Raw genomic sequence first — 6,619 nt, forward strand, 5'->3', positions numbered from 1 at the left:
AGAATTTAATTTCTATGTGGCAATAGAGATATAGTGTATGACTTACCCCACAATTAAAGATCGGGGGAATGAGAGTTGTCTTGATGTGAAAAACTTGGAATCGCTAACTTGTCACCATTCCGTTTGTGAAGGAGCCAGCAGGACCTTTGGGGAACACAGGGGCTTCGCCAGTCTCACTCCTGAAAAGTTCATGGATAAATCGTGAGCAGATTCAAGGAACTGTTGAGTTGTGTTTTGGGTTTTAGTGGGGGTTTAGTTTTGTTTTGTGGGGTTTTTTTTTTTTGTTTTGTGTTTTAGTTGTTGGGGTTTTTTGGGGGTGGGATTGTGGTGGTTTTTTTCCCTGAGTAGTGGTGGAAGCACTGGCCTTTAACATTTTCCTATCTTGGGTGCTAGGATGGCAATGTGATCTCAGTGAATTGATCTTGCTTGTGTTCAGTTAGAGCCTTCCTGTAGCTTCTTTGGATTAAAATGATGTGAGGCAATTGGGCATGTGTCTAAAATACATTAACATCTGAAGAAATACAAGACAAACATACAGTTTGCTTCTAAACCTCTGGCTGACTGGAAAGCTGGAGAATTTGGACCATGCAGAAGTAAAATACCTCCATATTTATCATGGTTCTACTGGCAAGTTATGGATCACCTTTGAAGTTGTCAGTCAGACAAATCTGTGTCTAACGAGTTTAAATTAAAGCTTTTAGTTATTTAATTGAGGCCTGTCTTAAGTGAATTGTTGGCTGTCCTGGTCTTTCTGCTCAAACTGAAAAAAAGAGAAGATTTTGGTGAGTGACACTGAAAATGTGATTTTCAATGTTGAAAATGCCTATCTTGCTCTTGTCTTTACCTGAATTTTTAACAAGTTGGTAGGCTGCTGGGCTCAAGCTGTGTGTCTTAACCTACCTGTGCTGGGTCTGGCTGGGATGGAGCTCGCTCCAGTCCACGCTGCGGAGATGGTGCTGCGTGTACGCGGTGCAGGATGTATGGCTAGGAGGGTGCTGGTAATGCGCTCATGGTTTAGCTGGTGCTGACCAGTGCTTGCGCACCACAGCTGGGGGTGGGCATGAGGTGGGGAGGGGACCCCGCCGGGGCAGCTGACCTGAACTGCCCAAAGGGGAATAGGGAATATAGTTCCTTACCCTGCGTCGCACTCAGCACTAAAAAATGAGGTAGAGAAAGAAGAAGGGGCCTGCCATGGTGGCCGTTGCTTGGAGGCCGGCAGGGCATCAGCCTGCTTCTGGGAGGTGGCAAGTGATTCCACGTTACTTTTTTATTTTTCTCCCTTCTTTCTCTCACCCACCTATGGACTGACCTTCATCTCTACCCACAAGATTTTCTTCCTGTTCCCTCCCCTGCGTTGCTGTGGGGAGGTGTGACTGAGCAGCTGTGGGGGTGTTTAGCTGCTGGCAGGGTCAGCCCACCGCTGCTCTTTGAAGTAATGCATTTGTTCGTTGGGAAGGCGCTCGCCTATATGTCACTGGAGGACTGACCTCCTGCCAGCATGGCCCCTCTGGTCATCGCCTACACAGATCGTCCCTGCGCTGGTGCTGTGAGGGAATGGCATGAAGCCGTGGAGCGAAGGTGCTGCTGACTTTCCTGTTTACTGTTTGGCTGATGGTCATTCAGCCAGAAGAGTCAGTGTCTGTTGGCAAAGTCCGGGTGCGTGTGAGCCGGCCGGCAGCTCTCCTTGCCTCACAGGAAGGGCCCCACAATGATGCCTAAGGGGAACTCTGGATGATAATTGAATTTGCACGTGGCAGCAAATAATAAGCATTAAACATACTGAACTTGGGCACGGTTTTTAGTCAGGTCCTACTTCCTTTTGACATTCATTTTGACATGAACAGCTCTTGAAAAGCAGGAAATTAAGAGGTCAAGGGCCTGGCTGATTGTTACTGGAAAAACAAAAGTGCTTCCCAGAGAGCGTGCTGGTGGCTCTTCCTGGCACAGATACAGCTGTGGGCTGTTATGTGATCCCTCCTGCTGCTGGTGCTCTTCAGTAAAGGACCTCAGGTCCTCTTCAAGGAGACCTACTGCCTGCTTTGCACCAGCATGTCTGCTGTAGCTCATTCCTATAATGAGTGATTTCAGCTTTGTGTGTCTGTTATGGCTGGGTTGTTAATACTTAAGTCTTACTGCCTCGCTAACTAGGGAGAGTGGGATGGAGGGGTGAACTACTAATGGCAGCTCTCTTCTTGTTGCTCTTCTGATGCTGCTTGTTTTTAAGTGCCTGCCTGCTGTCACCAGGACCCCCCTGAGTTGTAGGCACTGGGTCTCAAGCATAGACGTGTCTCTTTCCACACCTTTTTCCAGACTGGTTTCTCTAAAAGTGATGCTGGTAGGTTCAAAAGCACTTGAATATTCCTGTGGAAGGCTGAGATGCTGTTGGACTTAGCAGGTAGACGGCAACTGGAGAGGGTGTACAGCATGAAAGGTCAAAGCTACTGAAGGACAACCGGGCCACGGTGTGGTTAGCCACGCTTCAGTCTAGCTGCTGTTCACGGGTGTAAAAACACTAAAATGCCACGTCCCGGAAGCAGAGACATGGTTTTGGTTTGACTAACAGGTACACGGTGGTGGGGATCTGCTGCTGAAGGGTGCGATCTGGCCAGAGACAGCCGATGCAGGGGCCATGCCAGCAGTTTCTGTCCCCAGCTGCCTGACTTGCTTGCTAACCAGCTCCGGAAACATCTCACCCCCCCACCCACCCACCCCCAGAAAGCTGGAGGCTGGTGACTCAGTGTGGGAGGCCCTCCTGACAGACAGTCCCTGTAACTTGTACCTCTGATTCTCTAAATTACTTCCTGTTGGGCACGGGGGTCTCCTGCAGAAGCCAGAACGCCTGCTGAAGCACTGCTGTGTCTGAGAAGACCCACGCAGATTGCCACTAGGTGGTTGGTTTTAATGACCTTGTTTTGCATCTCAGTTAACTGAATAAAGTTAAATTATTGCAAAATAATACCTATCTAATTAGCGGCATACTGACGTGAGAAAGAGCTGATACCATGCTATTGTGCAGACCCATCCACCTGATTTTAAAATAGCAACAAGTGGCTGTCAGCGTCCCTGCTTTCCTTTATGTAATGCCAAGAGCCCCAGGCTGGAGCTCCGAGTCAGTGACTGACGGACACCTTCCATGTTGCTCGAAGCCCTGCCGCTCCCCTGTGCAGTCAGCGAGCTGGGGCTTAGGGATGCGCTCCCTACGTGCTCTCATACAGCTGAAAGGCAGCAGGATGGGGTAATTTACTATGGAACAAAAGGACAGCATAATTTTAGTTATCTTTATCTTTAATATAGTTGTAGTTCAAAGTGCTGCAGTAAATACAGCCTCTATACTGATTTCTTTTCCCCTTTCACACACCCCAGTATGTCATTTAAGAGTTAGCCTGTATCTTGCTGACTTAAACCTTTTCGTTACTGAGTGAGAATGTGCCACTGGGACTATTGTGGTTTTTAATTTGCAAGTCCTATACTTTTTTTTTATTACCTCAGTAGAATGTTTGTGAAACATTGGAAGCTTATAATTTTTAAGCCTGTTTGTCTGTTGGAGTGCCTTAATATTTGATTTTAAAAACTAGTTACCTCCACAGTAAGTAGATACTGACAGTTTTGGCTGGGCTAGAGTTAATTTTCTCCACAGTAGCTAGTATGGGGCTGTGTTTTGGATTTTTGCTGGAAACAGCGTTGCTAACAGAGGGATGTTTTCATTACTGCTGAGCAGTGCTCACACAGAGCCAAGGCCTTTGCTGCTTCTCACCCCACCCCACCAGCGAGGGGGCTGGGGGTGCACAAGGAGTTGGGAGGGGACACAGCTGGGACAGCTGACCCCAGCTGACCCAAGGGATATCCCATACCATACAACATCATGCTCGGTTTATAAGGAGCTTGGGGGAAGAGGAGGGACTGGGGGGGGTGGTGGCATTCGGAGTGATGGCATTTGTCTTCCCAAGTCCCTGTTAGGCGTGATGGAGCCCTGCTTTCCTGGGGATGGCTGAACCCCTGCCTGCCCATGGGAAGTGCTGAATGAATTCCTTGTCTTGCTTTCCTTGTGTGTGTGGCTTTTGCTTTACCTATTAAACTGTCTTTATCTCAACCCATGAGTTTTCTCACTTTAACTTTTCCAATTCTCTCCCCCATCCCACTAGGGGGAAGTAAGCAAGCAGCTGCGTGGGGCTGTGCTGCTGTGTTGGGTTTGCGTGGCAAGGTTTTGTTAGCAGGGGGGCTACAGGGGTGGCTTCTGTGAGAAGCTGCTAGAAGCTCCCCCTGTGTCTGACAGAGCCAATGCCAGCCGGCTCCAAGACGGACCTGCTGCTGGCCAAGGCCAAGCCAATCAGCGCCTCTGTGATAACATATTTAAGAAGGAAAAAACCAGTTAGAGAGCTTTTGCAGCCGGAGAGAGGAGTGAGAAGATGTAAGAAACTCTGCAGACACCAAGGTCAGTGAGGAAGGAGGGGGAGGAGGTGCCGGCTGGGGTTAAACCTCAACATTACTGCAGTTAGTAGTAAAAATAATGGAATTTGAAGTTAAAAAATAAAGTTATAAAATCATCAACCTGAACAACATCTACAGCAAGATATTTATTGCATTAAACAACAGTTACTTTAGGTACAGTTGCACAGTACTTATGGAACATACTCAACTCAGTAAGTTACTCCTGCAGGTTGATACATGCTGGGGAGAGGAAAAAACAGCAAACCTTCCATCAACTGGCCTTTTTTTTCAAGGGAACTTTTCATAGACTTTTAAGACCTACATGGTTTATTATTGGTTATTTCCAGAAGGTAATTTACAGTGAAAAATTGCCAGTTGAGGGCGACTTCCTCATTTGTTGTCAACACTTTCTTATTTGATGCAATTTTTCAGCATAAAGGGTATCTTATCTAAGGTTTTCAGCCTGCACCAAGGAAATCTAAATTCTTTCATCTTTGTACTGAAATACAACATGAATGACAGTGGAGCTATAAATTGCATTTTAAACCTGCTCTTTTATTTCATCAGACCTGTGTTTCCAGAAGTTGAATGATAAAATCTTCAGCCAAGCTTTCTCATCAGACCACTTGAACGCTTCAGAAGAATGGTGGGCAGCTGGACAGCAGCACTCTTGCACGCTTCCAGTGCCATGGTATAGTGATGCTTCACTATCAGTAAAGGCAGGGCATATTGCTGGTGTGCATCACAAATTTTTGTTCCGTTTTCTTTAAGAGCCTGATGGCTTGCATCACCAACTCCTCTGAACGTAAACTTGAAAACCAGCAATACCTCTGTGAGGAGCTGCAAGTGGTTAAAAGTAACTCATACTGAAAGATTTTGGAAGAATGATACCTAGACAACAGCAAAACTGAGAGAGCAAGTAACTTTCCTCCATTTTACTTCAGGGAGACAAAAAGTTTTCCTTCAATGTGTATGAAGAACTGCATTTGCTTTAATCATAGCATGCAAGACCCTTAAGAGTGTCTGTCAACTGTTTGATACAAGGCAATTTTTGATACACAGCCTGTGGTTTATACCCTTCATATCCATACTAGACTTTATTATTAGTGGTGTGCACACTGTGCTTTTCCATTTCAGTGCTGAAATAGCTGCATAAACTCTCTAGAGGGACAATGAGAAGTACTTAGTCAACACCCAGCTTGCCCTTTTGCTTTCCAGCCACTAGAAAGTCCAGCATGTTAGATTCTTCATCCGCTTCTGTCCTGCGAATTTCAAACCCAGAGCTTCCCCCAGTCCAGGCACAGCCAAGAATGCATAACAAATGGTAACCTGGTGTTATAACTACTCTTCCCCTTCCAAAGGCACAGATTCTCTGCTTTAAATGTCAAGCCTGGAGAAAAGGTTTAAGAGTAGAGTTGGTGACCTGGCAGGAAACAGCAGAAGCACAGTCAGAAACAGCAAATGCTTTATTTTTTTTTATATATATATATATATCCCCAACAAATTACATGGATTAAATACCAGTAACACATCTTGGACGTGGTAGAACTGAGGTAGTTATTTTGACTTTTAACACCAGGACATAAATTCAGTGGAAGCGATAGTGACCTACATCAGTATGGAATATCCATCACATGGCTGTAGATAGAATAAGGTTAAAAACAAGGGACTTGAATTCATCTCCTCAGCTTGAGCAAATATCACAAGATGTAACAGTATTTAAATTTTTAGATGCTGTAAGAGATTACTTTCTTGAAGTAGAGCTTTAAGAGCAGTGTTCTCAGCATAGCCTTGAATGATGCAGGTGCCTGCTCTGAGGCCCAACTGTCACAGTCCATAAGGCAGGCAAACTCCAGATCTTTGAGCAAGAAAGCCAAAATAATGTGCAACCTCAAAGCTAGAAGATAACAGTTTAATTTCTTTTTAAAATAAAGTCTTTACAGGCAGCACAATATTCTTAAATGACTGAAAAGTTCAGACTCAACAGGTGCCAGAGTCAGCAAGATCAATAAAAGCTAGCAGTTAGATGAGACCAAGTTAGGCTGTTAGTAGAAAATACATCTTTCAAGAAGCCATGTCTAAATAAGAGGAAAAAAGTAGATAATCAAAATTTAAATATTAAAAAAAAAATTCAGAAAGGAGCAAAAAGTACCAGTGAGGAACAACTCTGAAAGCAGGTCTCTTTGTCAAG

This window comes from Grus americana, chromosome 1 (assembly GCF_028858705.1).
Source record: "Grus americana isolate bGruAme1 chromosome 1, bGruAme1.mat, whole genome shotgun sequence".
NCBI lineage: Eukaryota > Metazoa > Chordata > Aves > Gruiformes > Gruidae > Grus > Grus americana.